Genomic DNA, 22056 nt, shown 5'->3' with positions numbered 1-22056 from the left:
GGTTAATGGACTTCCTATTAAAGTGGCCCCAGCGTGTGTCAGACAGGAATATTAGGTTGTGCGGTGATGATCTCCATGCAGCGTCGCAGGATACAATAGTTGGGTCTCCCCTAATCTGGCCTCCTATGCTGTTCTCAGGCTCTTATGCCTTACTTTTGATGCAGACACATGGGGACAACCATGCTCAGCATCCATAATGATTGTCTCCCAACTTTACCAAAGACAGATGCATGAATGCTGAGTAAATCTGTTTTTTGTATTGGTCAGTGCATGCTGGGAGTTGTAGTTTTGCTTTTTGCTGACCTTTTCTGCCATGTTCCGCAGCGGGAATAGTCTCTGGGCCTGTAGGATTGTGGACTTCTCCATATTGGGGCAGTATAATGCAGGGCATTGTCTCGGTGCCATTGTGCAGATACGTATCGTATTTACCTAGGCGTTCTTTCTAAATAAGAATGGGAACATTTCCTTGCAGGATGACAATGGGACGACTGGCAGAGCGGAGCGTGTGCCACAGCTGGAACAGCTTCTGGGGCTTGTTTGGTTTTTGCATGTGGGATGCTGCCAGACCCCACCCCTTCCCTAACTGTGCACTAAAGCTACGTGTACTATCCCCAGGCTCACAGCAGTCGCTTGCTACCTACCTCCCTGCTCCTGACCTGCACCTGTATCCTGACCTAGGCTGAAGGCACTGGAGAAAGAAGGTAATGTGCATGGGGTTCACCCTAACCTACAAGACCATGAAGGGGGGAGTTATATGGTGCGACAGCCAGATCCATTCATGTGCAGTGTGCAGTTCTTCTGATAAGCGTCTGCTACACTAATAGTTGTACTTTATAAGACTGGGTATTAGGAGAACAAGGCTGTCACTTAGGAAAGTGATATGTAGCATGCACAATGGACGCCTTCATGCCTGTGACTCACTTGTGTGCACAGTGATTGCCAATGTCAGCACTTTGCACCTTAACCCTATTGGGCACAAGATGCCCAGAAACGCACAAAGTTCAGCACTAGAATCTATTGGTCATGGATCCAAAACCGTAATTAGTACCGATGGGTCGGTGAATATCGAGACCCTCCAGATATGATTGACGGGGACAAGTTTAGTGGCCACAACTATCAACAAGTCCTACCTGGAGGGTGAGCTGTGGACGGAGCGTCAGTGGGGTCTTCACTAGTAGAGTCCCCCCACTCACAATATCTCTATGACGTGATACTACAGGATGGTGGAGCCGGAGGACGCTTGTGTTCTGGGGGACATTCTTTGCGGTCAGATTGTTGATAGTTTGTAGGCAGTTTGTCCGTCAGACATAATGAAAGACGACCGAAAATATTCACACCATAGTTTATAGCATCCACAGACATGTACGTACCAGGTGTGCCCGGAAATAAGACGGGGTCTTATATTATCTACTGCTTCATAAGAGGGGATAGGGCTGAGTCTCCAGGGGTGGTTCATTTTGTTTTTCCATGAGCAACAATCCACGTTTATTCTAGAACAAAAAGAAAAATCAACATTTATTCAAATATAATCCTGTCTTCACTCTGCACATACATACACATGTATACACACACACTGCACATACATACACATGTATACACACACACTGCACATACATACACATGTATACACACACTGCACATACATACACATGTATACACACACTGCACATACATACACATGTATACACACACTGCACATACATACACATGTATACACACACACTGCACATACATACACATGTATACACACACACTGCACATACATACACATGTATACACACACTGCACATACATACACATGTATACACACACTGCACATACATACACATGTATACACACACACTGTACATACATACACATGTATACACACACTGCACATACATACACATGTATACACACACACTGCACATACATACACATGTATACACACACACTGTACATACATACACATGTATACACACACTGCACATACATACACATGTATACACACACTGCACATACATACACATGTATACACACACACTGCACATACATACACATGTATACACACACACTGTACATACATACACATGTATACACACACTGCACATACATACACATGTATACACACACACTGCACATACATACACATGTATACACACACACTGTACATACATACACATGTATACACACACTGCACATACATACACATGTATACACACACTGCACATACATACACATGTATACACACACACTGCACATACATACACATGTATACACACACTGCACATACATACACATGTATACACACACACTGCACATACATACACATGTATACACACACTGCACATACATACACATGTATACACACACTGCACATACATACACATGTATACACACACTGCACATACATACACATGTATACACACACACTGCACATACATACACATGTATACACACACTGCACATACATACACATGTATACACACACACTGCACATACATACACATGTATACACACACACTGCACATACATACACATGTATACACACACACTGCACATACATACACATGTATACACACACTGCACATACATACACATGTATACACACACTGCACATACATACACATGTATACACACACACTGTACATACATACACATGTATACACACACTGCACATACATACACATGTATACACACACACTGCACATACATACACATGTATACACACACACTGTACATACATACACATGTATACACACACTGCACATACATACACATGTATACACACACTGCACATACATACACATGTATACACACACACTGCACATACATACACATGTATACACACACACTGCACATACATACACATGTATACACACACTGCACATACATACACATGTATACACACACACTGCACATACATACACATGTATACACACACACTGCACATACATACACATGTATACACACACTGCACATACATACACATGTATACACACACTGCACATACATACACATGTATACACACACTGCACATACATACACATGTATACACACACTGCACATACATACACATGTATACACACACTGCACATACATACACATGTATACACACACACTGCACATACATACACATGTATACACACACACTGTACATACATACACATGTATACACACACACTGCACATACATACACATGTATACACACACTGCACATACATACACATGTATACACACACTGCACATACATACACATGTATACACACACTGCACATACATACACATGTATACACACACACTGCACATACATACACATGTATACACACACTGCACATACATACACATGTATACACACACTGCACATACATACACATGTATACACACACTGCACATACATACACATGTATATATACACATGTATACACACACACTGTACATACATACACATGTATACACACACTGCACATACATACACATGTATACACACACTGCACATACACACACATGTATACACACACACTGCACATACATACACATGTATACACACACTGCACATACATACACATGTATACACACACGGCACATACATACACATGTATACACACACACTGCACATACATACACATGTATACACACACTGCACATACATACACATGTATACACACACACTGCACATACATACACATGTATACACACACACTGTACATACATACACATGTATACACACACTGCACATACACACACATGTATACACACACACTGCACATACATACACATGTATACACACACACTGCACATACATACACATGTATACACACACACTGCACATACATACACATGTATACACACACACTGTACATACATACACATGTATACACACACTGCACATACATACACATGTATACACACACACTGCACATACATACACATGTATACACACACACTGCACATACATACACATGTATACACACACACTGCACATACATACACATGTATACACACACACTGTACATACATACACATGTATACACACACACTGCACATACACACACATGTATACACACACACTGCACATACATACACATGTATACACACACGGCACATACATACACATGTATACACACACACGGCACATACATACACATGTATACACACACACTGCACATACATACACATGTATACACACACACTGCACATACATACACATGTATACACACACACTGCACATACATACACATGTATACACACACACTGCACATACATACACATGTATACACACACGGCACATACATACACATGTATACACACACACTGCACATACATACACATGTATACACACACACTGCACATACATACACATGTATACACACACACTGCACATACATACACATGTATACACACACTGCACATACATACACATGTATACACACACTGCACATACATACACATGTATACACACACTGCACATACATACACATGTATACACACACTGCACATACATACACATGTATACACACACACTGCACATACACATGTATACACACACTGCACATACATACACATGTATACACACACTGCACATACACACACATGTATACACACACGGCACATACATACACATGTATACACACACTGCACATACATACACATGTATACACACACACTGCACATACATACACATGTATACACACACACTGCACATACATACACATGTATACACACACACTGCACATACATACACATGTATACACACACACTGCACATACATACACATGTATACACACACTGCACATACATACACATGTATACACACACGGCACATACATACACATGTATACACACACTGCACATACATACACATGTATACACACACACTGCACATACATACACATGTATACACACACACTGCACATACATACACATGTATACACACACACTGCACATACATACACATGTATACACACACTGCACATACATACACATGTATACACACACTGCACATACATACACATGTATACACACACTGCACATACATACACATGTATACACACACACTGCACATACATACACATGTATACACACACACTGCACATACATACACATGTATACACACACACTGCACATACATACACATGTATACACACACACTGCACATACATACACATGTATACACACACACTGCACATACATACACATGTATACACACACACTGCACATACATACACATGTATACACACACACTGCACATACATACACATGTATACACACACTGCACATACATACACATGTATACACACACGGCACATACATACACATGTATACACACACTGCACATACATACACATGTATACACACACTGCACATACACACACATGTATACACACACGGCACATACACACACATGTATACACACACGGCACATACACACACATGTATACACACACTGCACATACATACACATGTATACACACACGGCACATACATACACATGTATACACACACGGCACATACATACACATGTATACACACACGGCACATACATACACATGTATACACACACTGCACATACATACACATGTATACACACACTGCACATACATACACATGTATACACACACTGCACATACATACACATGTATACACACACGGCACATACATACACATGTATACACACACTGCACATACATACACATGTATACACACACTGCACATACATACACATGTATACACACACGGCACATACATACACATGTATACACACACGGCACATACATACACATGTATACACACACACGGCACATACATACACATGTATACACACACACGGCACATACATACACATGTATACACACACACTGCACATACATACACATGTATACACACACACTGCACATACATACACATGTATACACACACACTGCACATACATACACATGTATACACACACACTGCACATACATACACATGTATACACACACACTGCACATACATACACATGTATACACACACACTGCACATACACACACATGTATACACACACGGCACATACATACACATGTATACACACACTGCACATACATACACATGTATACACACACACTGCACATACATACACATGTATACACACACACTGCACATACATACACATGTATACACACACTGCACATACATACACATGTATACACACACGGCACATACATACACATGTATACACACACTGCACATACATACACATGTATACACACACACTGCACATACATACACATGTATACACACACACTGCACATACATACACATGTATACACACACACTGCACATGCATACACACACACACTGCACATGCATACACACACACACTGCACATGCATACACACACACTGCACACGCATACACATGTATACACACACACACTGCACATACACATGTATACACACACACTGCACATACACATGTATACACACACACTGCACATACATATACAGTGGGGCAAAAAAGTATTTAGTCAGTCAGCAATAGTGCAAGTTCCACCACTTAAAAAGATGAGAGGCGTCTGTAATTTACATCATAGGTAGACCTCAACTATGGGAGACAAACTGAGAAAAAAAAATCCAGAAAGTCACATTGTCTGTTTTTTTTTCCTTTTATTTGCATATTATGGTGGAAAATAAGTATTTGGTCAGAAACAAGCAATCAAGATTTCTGGCTCTCACAGACCTGTAACTTTTCTTTAAGAGTCTCCTCTTTCCTCCACTCATTACCTGTAGTAATGGCACCTGTTTAAACTTGTTATCAGTATAAAAAGACACCTGTGCACACCCTCAAACAGTCTGACTCCAAACTCCACTATGGTGAAGACCAAAGAGCTGTCAAAGGACACCAGAAACAAAATTGTAGCCCTGCACCAGGCTGGGAAGACTGAATCTGCAATAGCCAACCAGCTTGGAGTGAAGAAATCAACTGTGGGAGCAATAATTAGAAAATGGAAGACATACAAGACCACTGATAATCTCCCTCGATCTGGTGCTCCACGCAAAATCCCACCCCGTGGGGTCAGAATGATCACAAGAACGGTGAGCAAAAATCCCAGAACCACGCGGGGGGACCTAGTGAATGAACTGCAGAGAGCTGGGACCAATGTAACAAGGCCTACCATAAGTAACACACTACGCCACCATGGACTCAGATCCTGCAGTGCCAGACGTGTCCCACTGCTTAAGCCTGTACATGTCCGGGCCCGTCTGAAGTTTGCTAGAGAGCATTTGGATGATCCAGAGGAGTTTTGGGAGAATGTCCTATGGTCTGATGAAACCAAACTGGAACTGTTTGGTAGAAACACAACTTGTCGTGTTTGGAGGAAAAAGAATACTGAGTTGCATCCATCAAACACCATACCTACTGTAAAGCATGGTGGTGGAAACATCATGCTTTGGGGCTGTTTCTCTGCAAAGGGGCCAGGACGACTGATCCGGGTACATGAAAGAATGAATGGGGCCATATATCGTGAGATTTTGAGTGCAAACCTCCTTCCATCAGCAAGGGCATTGAAGATGAAACGTGACTGGGTCTTTCAACATGACAATGATCAAAAGCACACCGCCAGGGCAACGAAGGAGTGGCTTCGTAAGAAGTATTTCAAGGTCCTGGAGTGGCCTAGCCAGTCTCCAGATCTCAACCCTATAGAAAACCTTTGGAGGGAGTTGAAAGTCCGTGTTGCCAAGCGAAAAGCCAAAAACATCACTGCTCTAGAGGAGATCTGCATGGAGGAATGGGCCAACATACCAACAACAGTGTGTGGCAACCTTGTGAAGACTTACAGAAAACGTTTGACCTCTGTCATTGCCGACAAAGGATATATCACAAAGTATTGAGATGAAATTTTGTTTCTGACCAAATACTTATTTTCCACCATAATATGCAAATAAAATGAAAAAAAAAAACAGACAATGTGATTTTCTGGATTTTTTTTTCTCAGTTTGTCTCCCATAGTTGAGGTCTACCTATGATGTAAATTACAGACGCCTCTCATCTTTTTAAGTGGTGGAACTTGCACTATTGCTGACTGACTAAATACTTTTTTTCCCCACTGTACATGTATACACACACTGCACATACATATACACGTGTACATACACACGTACCCACACACACTGCACATACATGTATACACACACTGCACATACATATACACGTGTGCACTGCACATACACACACGTACACACACTGTACATATTATTATTATTATTATTATTATTATTATTTATTGTTATAGCGCCATTTATTCCATGGCGCTTTACATGTGAGGGGGGCATACATAAAAACAAGTACAATAATCTTAAACAATACAAGTCATAACTGGTACAGGAGGAGAGAGGACCCTGCCCGCGAGGGCTCACAATCTTCAAGGGATGGGTGATAATACAGTAGGCGAGGGTAGAGCTGGTCGTGCAGCGGTTTGGTCGATCGGTGGTTACTGCAGGTTATAGGCTTGTCGGAAGAGGTGGGTCTTCAGGCTCTTTTTGAAGGTTTCGATGGTAGGTGAGAGTCTGATATGTTGTGGTAGAGAGTTCCAGAGTAGGGGTGATGCGCGAGAGAAATCTTGTATGCGATTGTGGGAAGAGGAGATAAGAGGGGAGTAGAGAAGGAGATCTTGTGAGGATCGGAGGTTGCGTGCAGGAAAGTACCGGGAGACGAGGTCACAGATGTATGGAGGAGACAAGTTGTGGATGGCTTTGTATGTCATGGTTAGGGTTTTGTAATGGAGTCTCTGGGCAATTGGGAGCCAGTGAAGGGATTGACAGAGGGGAGAAGCTGGGGAATAGCGGGGGGACAGGTGGATTAGTCGGGCAGCAGAGTTTAGAAAAGATTGGAGGGGTGCGAGAGTGTTTGAGGGGAGGCCGCAGAGCATGAGGTTGCAGTAGTCAAGGCGAGAGATGATGAGGGCATGGACTAGGGTTTTTGCAGATTCTTGGGTGAGGAATGAACGGATGCGTGAAATATTTTTGAGTTGAAGTCGGCAGGAAGTGGAAAGGGTTTGGATATGTGGTTTGAAGGAGAGATCAGCATCAAGGATTACATATACACGTACCCACAGACACTGCACATACATGCACACGTATACACATACACTGCCAAGACATACACACGTATACACACTGCACATACATACACATGTATATACACACATACACGTTTACACACACTGCACATACTTACACACGTACACACACTGTACATGCATACATACACACGTAGATACACACACGTACACGCACATACGTACACACACGTATACACACACCCTGCACATACACACACTGCACATACACATACACGTGTACACTGCACATACATACATACACACGTACACACACTGCACATACTTACACACGTACACACACTGTACATGCATACATACACACGTACATACACACACTGCACGTACATACACACTCGTATACACACACTGCACAGACCTATACACACACGGCACATACACATGTATATACACACACTGCCCAGACATACATATATATTTCGTCCACTTCTGCTTGTATCGTGAGACATACATCATGTTCTAGGCAATCATATTGGCTATCACATACATAAATTTCACTTGCAGCTAATTAGCTTATGATTAGTTATGCAGATTCTTGTCACTGCATTGTTACAATGATGACCGCTTGCAGCAAGCTTCTCCTCCTTCTCCCCTTTTCTCTTTCTCCTCTTACTCCTTGTTTTCCCCTTTCTCTCGTTCATTTCCTTCTAACATGGTCTGACTATAGCCCATGATGTCCGGACTGGCCGTGGGTCTCTTGACCTGAATTCGGCACCCTCGTACATGCCTATGAGGCTGTTGAGTTTGGGTCAGGAGACCAATGGTCCGTCTGTCCATCACAATCCATATTCAGACCATGAAAACCGGATGTGTGAAATCGGCCTACACTCTATCAGACTGATAGAGATCTCATGTATAATCTGTTACATTGGCCCTCGGACACCAGGGTTTGGATGTGACTGCTACCGCTGCACCTCCCATATCTTACCCACACTGTATGGGTCCAGTTGGCTCATCCGACCCTCTATATGCCTTTCCCTCCTGCTTCTGTCCATATATTAGCCATGTATATGTACATCAGGCTTTTTAGCGGTTTGCATTATTATGTTAAGCTCCTAGGAGTATTTGCGTTTATGATTCATAGTTTCAATATCACACCGCCATAACATACTCCCCGCAAAAGCAAATCGCCTGCTTGTTAATTGTTATCCCTTTTCTGCAGGGTTAGGCAGGATTCACACATCCAACATTCACGGTACAAGCACAGACTGCAATGTCCGGACTGGCCGTGGCGCTCCTGACCTGACTCAACAATTTGATAGTCATATATAAAGCTGTTGAATTCAGGTTAGGAAACCTGCGGCCGGTACCGTAAATGCCGACTGTAAATTCAGTATTATGGAGTCAGTGTACTTACATGTGCTTAATATATAACCTTTACCCAGGGAAATGAGTGCTTACCATATCACCATTTAGAATTTACCATTTTCCAAGTCCATGCAAACAGCCCTCTATGAAATGGTTATATCCATATACCTCCTAGGAGGTATCTGGTGTTTTCTTACCCTTTTCTCTCATTTACTGATTATCCTGCATTTATAATAGATATTTGGGTTGAACAGACTTGGACTGGCCCACAGGAGGACAGGAGAATCCTCTGGTGGGCCACCACCCACTTATATGAACAGTACTTGGCACAATACACTTGATTCACCATATACAGGCAAATGCAACATGTTATTAGTTTAACAATTAACTTAGTTTATTGCTATGGAATTTTGTGAATGAGGATAAAGTCATATTTACATGTAGCTGTAAAGCGGAGTCCTGGAATTGAAGTTACTGGCGGGCCCCTGGCCCCCCAATCCCACACGGAGCGTGGGAGCATATTGCTCAGATTTGTACATTGCATCCTTCTGTCATGCACACGATAATAAGTCCTTGTCCCAACATGACAGTATTTAGTTCAGTGATGGGTATTACTCAGGCAGGTTGATCAGTAGTACAGTCCAGCCACTGTACTCTCTCGGAGGTGTCACTCATGGAGAGTGATGGGTATTACTCAGGCAGGTTGATCAGTAGTACAGTCCATCCACTGTACTCTCTCGGAGGTGTCACTCATGGAGAGTGATGGGTATTACTCAGGCAGGTTGATCAGTAGTACAGTCCAGCCACTGTACTCTCTCGGAGGTGTCGCTCATGGAGAGTGATGGGTATTACTCAAGCAGGTCGATCAGTAGTACAGTCCAGCCACTATACTCTCTGAGGCTGTCACTCATGGAGAGTGATGGGTATTACTCAGGCAGGTCGATCAGTAGTACAGTCCATCCACTGTACTCTCTCGGAGGTGTCGCTCATGGAGAGTGATGAGTATTACTCAGGCAGGTTGATCAGTAGTACAGTCCAGCCACTGTACTCTCTCGGAGGTGTCGCTCATGGAGAGTGATGGGTATTACTCAAGCAGGTCGATCAGTAGTACAGTCCAGCCACTATACTCTCTGAGGCTGTCACTCATGGAGAGTGATGGGTATTACTCAGGCAGGTCGATCAGTAGTACAGTCCAGCCACTATGGCCTCTTGTCAGATCCACGGATAAATAAAAAGTGGTTTATTGTTAACGTGTTTCAAAGTCATCAGACTCCTTCTTCAGGACAACCTCGTGTACAAGGACAATGGTCTACATACACAAAACCATCAAAGATTCAAATAATGGTGGCAAAGAAGAAGAAAAAAAAAGGGTAGGTGTAAAGTCACATGGGGTGTACGTCCGTGCAACCAATTGTTTGAACAGATAAATTGTGAAATAAAATATGGAAAAATAAAAGTTTCTAATCTTTACTCTTTTTGTAATCAAATAGAAGTAGGAGTTTGATGTTACGTGTACGTAGTCCGTTGTCCTTGGGCACAACGTTGTCCTGAAGGAGTCTGATGACTTTGAAACGCGTTGACAATAAACCACTTTTTATTTATCCGTGGAATCGTGGATCCTTTACCGGAATTTCAGCAGCTCAGAGAAAACCCATTATCCCAATTCTACAACTCGGGTTTGGATTCTGGTGGGTTCTACAGAGGCTGATAGAAGGTGAATATAGTGGTTGTGTCCCACCCGAGCCCACCAGGCGAGCACCTCCTGTAGTTCTACAGTTTCAATTAACATGGATAAGACCCTCTTTGGGCTTCACGTTTTTTACCATACAAAGTTCTGTAAAAAAATCCAAGGAAAGGACGTGGCGACATGTCCTCAATGTTGGGACTATTACGGATATATAAAGCTTGTCCAGTGTTTTTTTTTTTTCTATTATTTTAGTGGTGAAAAATACTTTTGAAATTCGTAAAAAAAAAATAAGTACATTTGTGTCTCCACTTCCTGAGACTCTTAATATTTTTATTTTTCCATCGATGGAGTTATGTAAGGGCTTATTTTTTGGCACCCCGAGTGATATGATTTTGGGTGCACATGACATTTTGATGACTTTTTCTTTATTTTAATTTTTTTTTTTTGGTGGGGGGAGTGTGGTGAATGCAAGAGGGCAACATTTCTGGGTGTCTTTATTCATTTAACGTATTCTTCAAAATTTCATTTTATATAGGTTGATAAGTTTTGGACATAACGATACCACATTTATTTTTGTTATTGAAGAAGGGAAAGGAAGGTGACAAAATGTTATATATTATTGCTTTATTCTTTTCTATTTTCCAAGGGGACCTGAACCTGCGATTGTTCCAATCTCTTATAATACTATATACTTTAATGCCACAATTATGCAGTATATAGTGAACTCTCTGAGCTTCACAGACCCGAGCTGCCATAACTCATGCTGCAATTTTGATAAAATCACTGATTTATCAGCAGGAGATTATCACTAGAGGACTAGTAAACCTGCTGCTATGTAGTCCTCCATGTTCATGAGCTCTGTATAACCCCATTGCTACCACTGATTGGCAGACTTCTGTCTATGCACAGTGTACAAAGAAAGCTGCCAATCAGTGGTGTGGGCGGGGTTATACAGAGCTCAGCATTTAGAGAGCCGCTAGATATGTAGCAGAGAAAACGGGGATTTTATCAAAACTACAGCAAGCAGCCCAGTAAGTGACACATCACTGGAATCAGTGTCTCTGTCCCTATATATTGCGGCTCTCAGATGGCAGATTCTACGGATAGTCCGATACACACAGCACCTTGACGTCTAGTTATAGCTAGGAGAGGACAATCTTCCAGGAGCAGGAATAGAAAATAAAGCCATAAAGCAACCAATTAGGAACACATTGTTCCTGATAAGTAGTAGGACAGCCTCAGCCTTGCCGGACCTGTGGTCTCACATGTCGTCATACTTCAGTGCAGGTGACCTAGAGCCGGGGACTCTGTGAAGGCCAAAAGCTCTTGGTACGGTAGAAGAACAAACAGAAAATGCAACTATTCGCCTAGAATGGGAGAGGTCAGGCTGTTACACCGTCAGCAGAGTTTCATTCAGCATCCCCCTCGCTGCCAACGGGCTGTGAGGACTTTTATCTTTATGGTGACCTGTAAGACATTGTGACATGTGGTGTTAGTTGGGATCTGTTCAGACTCATACAGACATATATGTATCCACATGTATTCCTTTTGCAGTTCTTCACCTCTTCCTCCTATCTCCCTCCACATGACAACTGATTTAATCAGCCATCAAGTGCCTCTAACAGCCGCAGGTGGAGTGGTGGTCCACACATGGCTGTTAGCCTGTTAAATACTGTTGTCAAAGACTGACAGTGGGATTTAACACACGCCGGTGGGGAGCGCATCATTTCTCCCGCTCATTGGCTCCTCTGTGACGTGATTGCGGGGTGCCGATGGGTTGTCATTCCAAGGGTCTGCACTGGCGATCGGACGATTGCAGCTTCAAGTCCCCTAAGGGGACTATTAAATACAGTAAAAAGTTATATTTAAAAATATGAAGAAAAAAATAATTAACAAAACACGAAAGTTTAAATCCAAATTGATCCATTAAAAGTAAAATAAATGAAAAATACAAATATTTGGTATCGACGCGTTTCAGGAATGTCCGATCTATCAAGATATAAGATAGGTTAAATGGATCTGTAAAAAAATAAAAAATCAAAACACCAAAATTACGTCTTTTCGGCCGCCAGAACATTGAACTATCATGCAATAAGAGGCGATCAAAATATTGTATTTACTCCAAAATGGTATCGGTAAAAACGTCAGCTCAGGGCGTAAAGATTCAGCCCTCACCCAGCCTCAGAGATCCCGAAAAATGAAAACACTTTGAGTCTCGGATATTGGTGTCGAAAGCGAAATTATTATATTTTTAAATAAATTTTCACATTTTGTTGCACCAGTTAAATAAAATAACATTATACATGATTGATATCTGTGTACTCGTACTGACCTGGGGAATCGTATTATCAGGCCATTTTTACCGTATAGTGAACATGATAAAATACCCAAAAAGCAGTTGTGGGATTGCGCTTTGTTTTGCAATTTCAACACACTTAAAATTATTTTCCCATTTTCCAGTAGATGATATGGTAAAATCAATGGTGTCATTGAAAAGTACAACTTGTCCCGCAAAAAAGCAAGCCCTCTTCATCACTGGCTCGGTCGCGGTGGTGACCTCTGCTTCCACGGCCGTTACGCCCCTGCTGATTGATGATTCGTGTTGATCGGTCCATGGGCAGCATGTATCAGGCAGAGGCTGCACAATATCTGACATGTATAACGGTGCGGCGTTTCAGAGAAAGACATGGTTTAATAGCCACTGGGGACCGAGCTGCACTGGATACTAGTCAGACAGACTTCACCCCGCCCTGTAGTGATAGGTCCATACACGCACACCTATGGCTCTGGAGAAGCCGATCTTGACCTGTCGCATTTCTGACCGAGCCATTCATCCCACCTTAAACTCCCATAAACTACAATTTGAGAGGTCAATATGAACCAGAGCGTAGAGATCACAGGATACCTCCTGATGGAAAATGCTCCAAACTAAGGACTGCCCAATCAAAAGACGGCAATAAAAACACATAGGGGGAAAAAAGACAAAATGCTTCAGGAAATTTAAAAAAAAAACACTAAAATCTCCCCAAACATTAAGTATTTTCAGGTGTAAACATTGCGACATACACTGTAGTGGCCGCTCCCGAGTACTGCACATCAGCAACTACACTGACTGTGAGCGGTGCTGCTGCACAGTGGTGGTGCCCACTGATTTCATATTGATCACCTATCCTTGAGGATTAATCAACAATATCTAAATAGTGGACAAGCCCTTTAAGGCAAGTGTCCATTATAGCAGTCAGAGTTCTATGTTTTTCTGATTTATAGCTGCAAATGTTAGGAAAGGGGACATGGCCTGTCCCACTTTGTCTGAATAGAGGTAGGCCATGTCCCCTTTCCCGACATGTCCGGTTTAGTAAATTCTTGTAAATCTCCATGAACGAACATAAACTGGAACATCTTTTCCTAGAGCTCAACATGGCGCTCTTCCTCCTGTTATTCCTCCTGGAAATTTATGAATAAGATAATACCTGCGTGTTACCAATTGGGAGGTGTTTTTACAGGACGATGGGTGGCCGAGAATTATGATCTCTTAAGCAAATCAAGGGATCGTTTCACCCGACGAACGAGCGTTCTGCACATTAGTGGGGTGATCGCCCGTGGGTTGTTACTGCACAATTTTCGGGAAATGAATGTTCCTGGAAATTACTGATGAGCGAGCATGCTCACGTGCAAACCGAGTGTCTTCGGCCTGCTCCAATAATATGTTCGAGTCCCCGCAGCTGCATGTCTCGAGGCTGTTCGACAGCTGCAACACATGCAGGGATTACCTGTTTGTTAGTCAATCCCTACATGTGTTGAACCCCCTAGAAAAAAAAGGCAATGTTGTATTTCATGCCCACTGGATGCCATGTAACCTTAACCAAATTGATAAAATTCTGTATGACTGCGGCTGCCACTAGGGGGAGCACTTAATAGTAATACATTGGAACTCAATGAGAAAACAGTATCCAGCAAGCTCCCTCTACTGGGAATATGCCAGACTGCATTCTATTATTTCATGCAAGGTTTTGGATCTGTTTAATCTAGACAAGAAAAATAAAAAAGGATTTTGTATATACAGGTGCTTCTCACAAAATTAGAATATCATCAAAAAGTTAATTTATTAATGTTCTTCAATACAAAAAGTGAAACTCATATATTAGAGAGTCATTACACACAGAGTGATCTATTTCAAGTGTTTATTTCTGTTAATGTTGATGATTATGGCTTACAGCCAATGAAAACCCAAAAGTCATTATCTCAGTAAATTAGAATTATCAAAAAACACCTGCAAAAACTTCCTAAGCATTTAAAAAGGTCCCTTAGTCTGTTTCAGTAGCTCCACAATCATGGGGAAGACTGCTGACTTGTCAGATGTCCAGAAGGCAGTCACTGACACTCCACAAGGAGGGTAAGCCACAAAAGGTCATTGCTGAAGAAGCTGGCTGTTCACAGAGTGCTGTATCCAAGAATATTGATGGAAAGTTGAGTGGAAGGAAAAAGTGTGATAGAAAAAGGTGCACAAGCAACGGGGATAACCGCAGCCTTGAAAGGATTGTTAAGAAAAGGCCATTCAAAAATTTGGGGGAGATTCACAAGGAGTGGACTGCTGCTGGAGTCATTGCTTCCAGAGCCGCCACACACAGACGTATCCAGGACATGGGCTAAAAGTGTCACATTCCTTGTGTCAAGCCACTCATGACCAATAGACAACGCCAGAAGCATCTTACCTGGGCCAAGGAGAAAAAGAACTGGACTGTTGTCAGTGGTCCAAGGTGTTGTTTTCAGATGAATGTAAATTTTGCATTTCATTTGAAAATCAAGGTCCCAGAGTCTGGAGGAAGAGTGGAGAGACAGATAATCCAAGCTGCTGGAGGTCTAATGTGAAGTTTCCACAATCGGTGATGGTTTGGGGAGCCATGTCATCTGCTGGTGTAGGTCCACTGTGTCTTATCAAGACCAAAGTCAGCGCAGCCGTCTACCAGGACATTTTAGAGCACTTCATGCTTCCCTCTGCCAACAAACTTTTTGGAGTTGGAAATGTCATTCTCCATTAGGACTTGGCCCCTGTCCACACTGCCAAAAGTACCAATACCTGGTTTACAAACAACAGTATCACTGTGCTTGATTGGCCAGCAAACTCGCCTGACCTTAACCCCACAGAGAATCTATGGAGTATTCGCAAGAGGAAGATGAGAGACACCAGACCCAACAATGCAGACGAGCTGAAGGCTGCTATGAATGCAACCTGGGCTTCTATAACCCCTCAGCAGTGCCACAGGCTGATCGCCTCCATGCCACACAGCATTGATGCAGTAATTGATGCAAAAGGAGCCCCGACCAAGTATTGAGTGCATTTACTGAACATACATTTCAGTAGGCCAACATTTCGGATTTTAAAATCATTTTTCAAGCTGTTATAAAGTATTCTAATTTACTGAGATAATGACTGTTGGGTTTTCATTGGCTGTAAGCCATAATCATCAACGGATCATGCAACGGAGGTCAAAGTGACATGCGACAACATGAAGTTTCCTGATATGAGGAAAGTTCTATTTGGAGAAATATGTCCTATGATTTCCGTCTACTGCTAATAAATCCAACGGCTCTGACCCTTGTAGGATGCAATGAGGAGGGTCTTTTGCTTTTGTCCCCCATTGGAACACCCATCCTCCACCTTATAATTTTGTTTTTCTCAGTCTTTTTGTGTATTGTGGTCCTGGGTCAGCGTGTGCCTGTTTTCTGCCTTGGCACTGTACCTGGCCCTGGCACCATACCCTACTCTGGCACCATACCCCTGCTTTATTTCTGAAGTTCACCTTTGTATTTCATTCTCCCAGGGATATTTTGGCCTCACTGACTATTACCAGGAGGGCAGGATGATCTGAGATTTATTTATAAACTGGTTCCATCAGAGCATTGTCTTCTCCATCTCTTTCTACCTTCTGACTTCTCATGAACAAGTCGATTGTGTAGATCTCAGAAACTCATGTGAAACCTGCACAAGTATGCAAATGTTCAGTGCCGAAAAGCCCTATGTGACTTTCATATAACAGTAGCACAGATGTTCAGCTGTAGGTCTGTTCCTAACATCTGTGAGTGGGAGCGGTGGTAAAATATGTCCGTGTCCATTCTACCAATGACCCCCCCCCCCCCCCCCCAGGGTTACGGGAACAGAAGGTGATGTTCGAATGAACGTTAATATGAAATCAAGGGTATAAAGGTGCGTTCACACAAGGCAGATTTTTGCAAAGACTTCTGCAACTAAAAACCTGTTGCAAGAACTGATTAAGCCATAGATGGGCACCAATACCAAGAAGGGAGCACTGATTAAGCCATAGATGGGCACCAATACCAAGAGGGGAACACTGATAAAGCCATAGATCGGCACCGATACCAAGAGGGGAACACTGATTAAGCCATAGATGGGCACCGATACCAAGAGGGGAACACTGATTAAGCCATAGATGGGCACCGATACCAAGAGGGGAACACTGATTAAGCCATAGATCGGCACCGATACCAAGAGGGGAACACTGATTAAGCCATAGATCGGCACCGATACCAAGAGGGGAGCACTGATTAAGCCATAGATGGCCACCAATACCAAGAAGGGAGCAATGATTAAGCCATAGATGGGCACCAATACCAAGAGGGGAGCACTGATTAAGCCATAGATGGGCACCAATACCAAGAAGGGAGCAATGATTAAGCCATAGATGGGCACCGATACCAAGAGGGGAGCACTGATTAAGCCATAGATGGGCACCGATACCAAGAGGGGAGCACTGATTAAGCCATAGATGGGCACCAATACCAAGAAGGGAGCAATAATTAAGCCATAGATGGGCACCAATACCAAGAGGGGAGCACTGATTAAGCCAAAGACAGGCAAAGCACCAATACCAAGAGGGGAGCACTGATTAAGCCATAGATGGGCACCAATACCAAGAAGGGAGCACTGATTAAGCCATAAATGGGCACAAATACCAAGAGGGGAGCAATGATTAAGCCATAGATGGGCACCAATACCAAGAGGGGAGCACTGATTAAGCCAAAGACAGGCAAAGCACCAATACCAAGAGGGGAGCACTGATTAAGCCATAGATGGGCACCAATACCAAGAAGGGAGCACTGATTAAGACATAGATGGGCACCAATACCAAGAGGGGAGCAATGATTAAGCCATAGATGGGCACCGATACCAAGAGGGGAGCACTGATTAAGCCATAGATGGGCACCGATACCAAGAGGGGAGCACTGATTAAGCCATAGATGGGCACCAATACCAAGAAGGGAGCAATAATTAAGCCATAGATGGGCACCAATACCAAGAGGGGAGCACTGATTAAGCCAAAGACAGGCAAAGCACCAATACCAAGAGGGGAGCACTGATTAAGCCATAGATGGGCACCAATACCAAGAAGGGAGCACTGATTAAGCCATAGATGGGCACCAATACCAAGAGGGGAGCAATGATTAAGCCATAGATGGGCACCAATACCAAGAGGGGAGCACTGATTAAGCCAAAGACAGGCAAAGCACCAATACCAAGAGGGGAGCACTGATTAAGCCATAGATGGGCACCAATACCAAGAAGGGAGCACTGATTAAGCCATAGATGGGCACTAATACCAAGAGGGGAGCAATGATTAAGCCATAGATGGGCACCAATACCAAGAGGGGAGCAATGATTAAGCCATAGATGGGCACCGATACCAAGAGGGGAGCACTGATTAAGCCATAGATGGGCACCGATACCAAGAGGGGAGCACTGATTAAGCCATAGATGGGCACCAATACCAAGAAGGGAGCAATAATTAAGCCATAGATGGGCACCAATACCAAGAGGGGAGCACTGATTAAGCCAAAGACAGGCAAAGCACCAATACCAAGAGGGGAGCACTGATTAAGCCATAGATGGGCACCAATACCAAGAAGGGAGCACTGATTAAGCCATAGATGGGCACCAATACCAAGAGGGGAGCAATGATTAAGCCATAGATGGGCACCAATACCAAGAGGGGAGCACTGATTAAGCCAAAGACAGGCAAAGCACCAATACCAAGAGGGGAGCACTGATTAAGCCATAGATGGGCACCAATACCAAGAAGGGAGCACTGATTAAGCCATAGATGGGCACCAATACCAAGAGGGGAACACTGATAAAGCCATAGATCGGCACCGATACCAAGAGGGGAACACTGATTAAGCCATAGATCGGCACCGATACCAAGAGGGGAACACTGATTACGCCATAGATGGGCACCGATACCAAGAGGGGAGCACTGATTAAGCCATAGATCGGCACCGATACCAAGAGGGGAACACTGAATAAGCCATAGATGGGCACCGATACCAAGAGGGGAACACTGATTAAGCCATAGATCGGCACCGATACCAAGAGGGGAACACTGATTAAGCCATAGACAGACATGGCACTAATACCAAGATGGGAGCACAATGCACACTGTCAAAAGGACGTAAAAACCAGGAGGAGGACTGACAAACTATAGAAATTGTCACATCCGAGTATATAAAGTCAAAAATTGCTACACGTAAAATGATGAAGTCACAAAAACATTGTTCCACAAAACAGACAAAAATGGTTAAAACCTTTTCAAGACATAAACTTGTACTGAAACGAAAAAAACAGTGTCAGACCACGATAAAGTCACAGACACCCCCCCCCCCCCCCCCACATGGTGATAATACAAATATAGAACTCCGAAAAGCTGTCGGGTGTGGGAAAATCTTCAAACATGTAGAGGTGGTCTCCAATATGTATGACGAAGCATTTATAGGATATGAATAATAATGCAACATAAGAAAAGAAGACAGAATGTTTCACTACTGAAAGAGAAGAGTGATCCAAAAGCAAAAAAAAATGGAAAATAAGAATATGAAATGTATATATCAAACCAGTAGCGGTCCCCATGCGTATCGCCAGTACTACTGCTTCTTCAGGGGCTGCACACTACTATGAACAGTCTGTCTTAATAGTCATCAACATGAAGATTTGAGTTAAATGCATGAAATTGTATACATTTATACAATAAGTTTATTTGATTCTACACTTGATGACTTTACTAATTTGAAAATATCGTGCTTATACTAATTATCACCAAAGTTGTCCAGGATCAAGGCTGCTTTCTTGCACAAAATAGCACCACACCATCCCACAGGTTGTTTTTGGTACTGCAGCTCGGCTCCAACAATGGAAGAAAGAAGCCATGTTTTTTTTTTTAATTCATGTACAACCCTTTCAACCAAGATCTGGATGAGGCCATGAACTAGAGACTCAAATGGAAGCACTTTAGCTTGTGCCAGACTCACATCCAGTTTTATATTAACCCCTTTGATCCTGGCCATTTTTTATTTTTGCATTTCCATTTTTTCCTCTCTTTCTTTCTAAAGTCATAATTTTTTTTAAAAATTTCAATCAACATATCTGTATGAAGGCTCATTCCTGCCTGACGTGTTGTAGTTTTTTAAATTATGTCATTAATTCTTTATTCTCTGTCATTTACCTAAAGGGTTAATTAATTTTTATATTTTCATAGAAGTGACTTTTCCGGATGCAGCGATACAAAACATGCTCATTTTTCTTTTTTTTTTTTTTTTTTTAAATTTCCTTTTTTTTTTTTTTAGAAGCCTACCTGTGGCTGGACTTCATGGGTTGCACCAAGAAGGCGGTGACTGAGATCTTTAAAAACCCCTGACTTCCATGGTAAACTATTAGCACTCCTGGAATGGGGCAGAGGGCCTAACAAAAAGGGGAGGAGTTCAAATTGAGCGACGGTCTCGCGTGCGCCGGACTGATGGAGATGGCAGAGTCAAGTGCTTGCCTTTTTCTGTCAGACCCACAGACAGGTGTTTTGGACCCAGGTTATAGTTCAAGGGGCCAAATAAGATCTATGGATTTGTAGAAAGTCTAAGCTTATCAATGGGATATTCTCGTCCGACCACTGAGAACCCCATC

General features: G+C 42.7%; 1 protein-coding gene across 1 annotated transcript in view; it reads left to right on the top strand.

Moving 5' to 3' along the window:
- Positions 1-421: 421 nt before the first annotated feature.
- BHLHA15 (basic helix-loop-helix family member a15) overlaps positions 422-22056 on the top strand; it is a 40344-nt gene continuing 18709 nt past the window's right edge. Inside the window, exon 1 of the mRNA XM_073543059.1 lies at positions 422-701. The gene's annotated coding sequence lies outside the window, so the exon portion shown is untranslated. The remainder of the gene's footprint in view (positions 702-22056) is intronic.

Source organism: Dendrobates tinctorius, unplaced genomic scaffold (assembly GCF_039654945.1).
Source record: "Dendrobates tinctorius isolate UK_male_01 unplaced genomic scaffold, ASM3965494v1 ptg000129l, whole genome shotgun sequence".
Classification (NCBI taxonomy): Eukaryota; Metazoa; Chordata; class Amphibia; order Anura; family Dendrobatidae; genus Dendrobates; species Dendrobates tinctorius.
The sequence above is the reverse complement of the archived record's forward strand: the minus strand, read 5'-3'. Positions and strand labels throughout refer to the sequence as shown.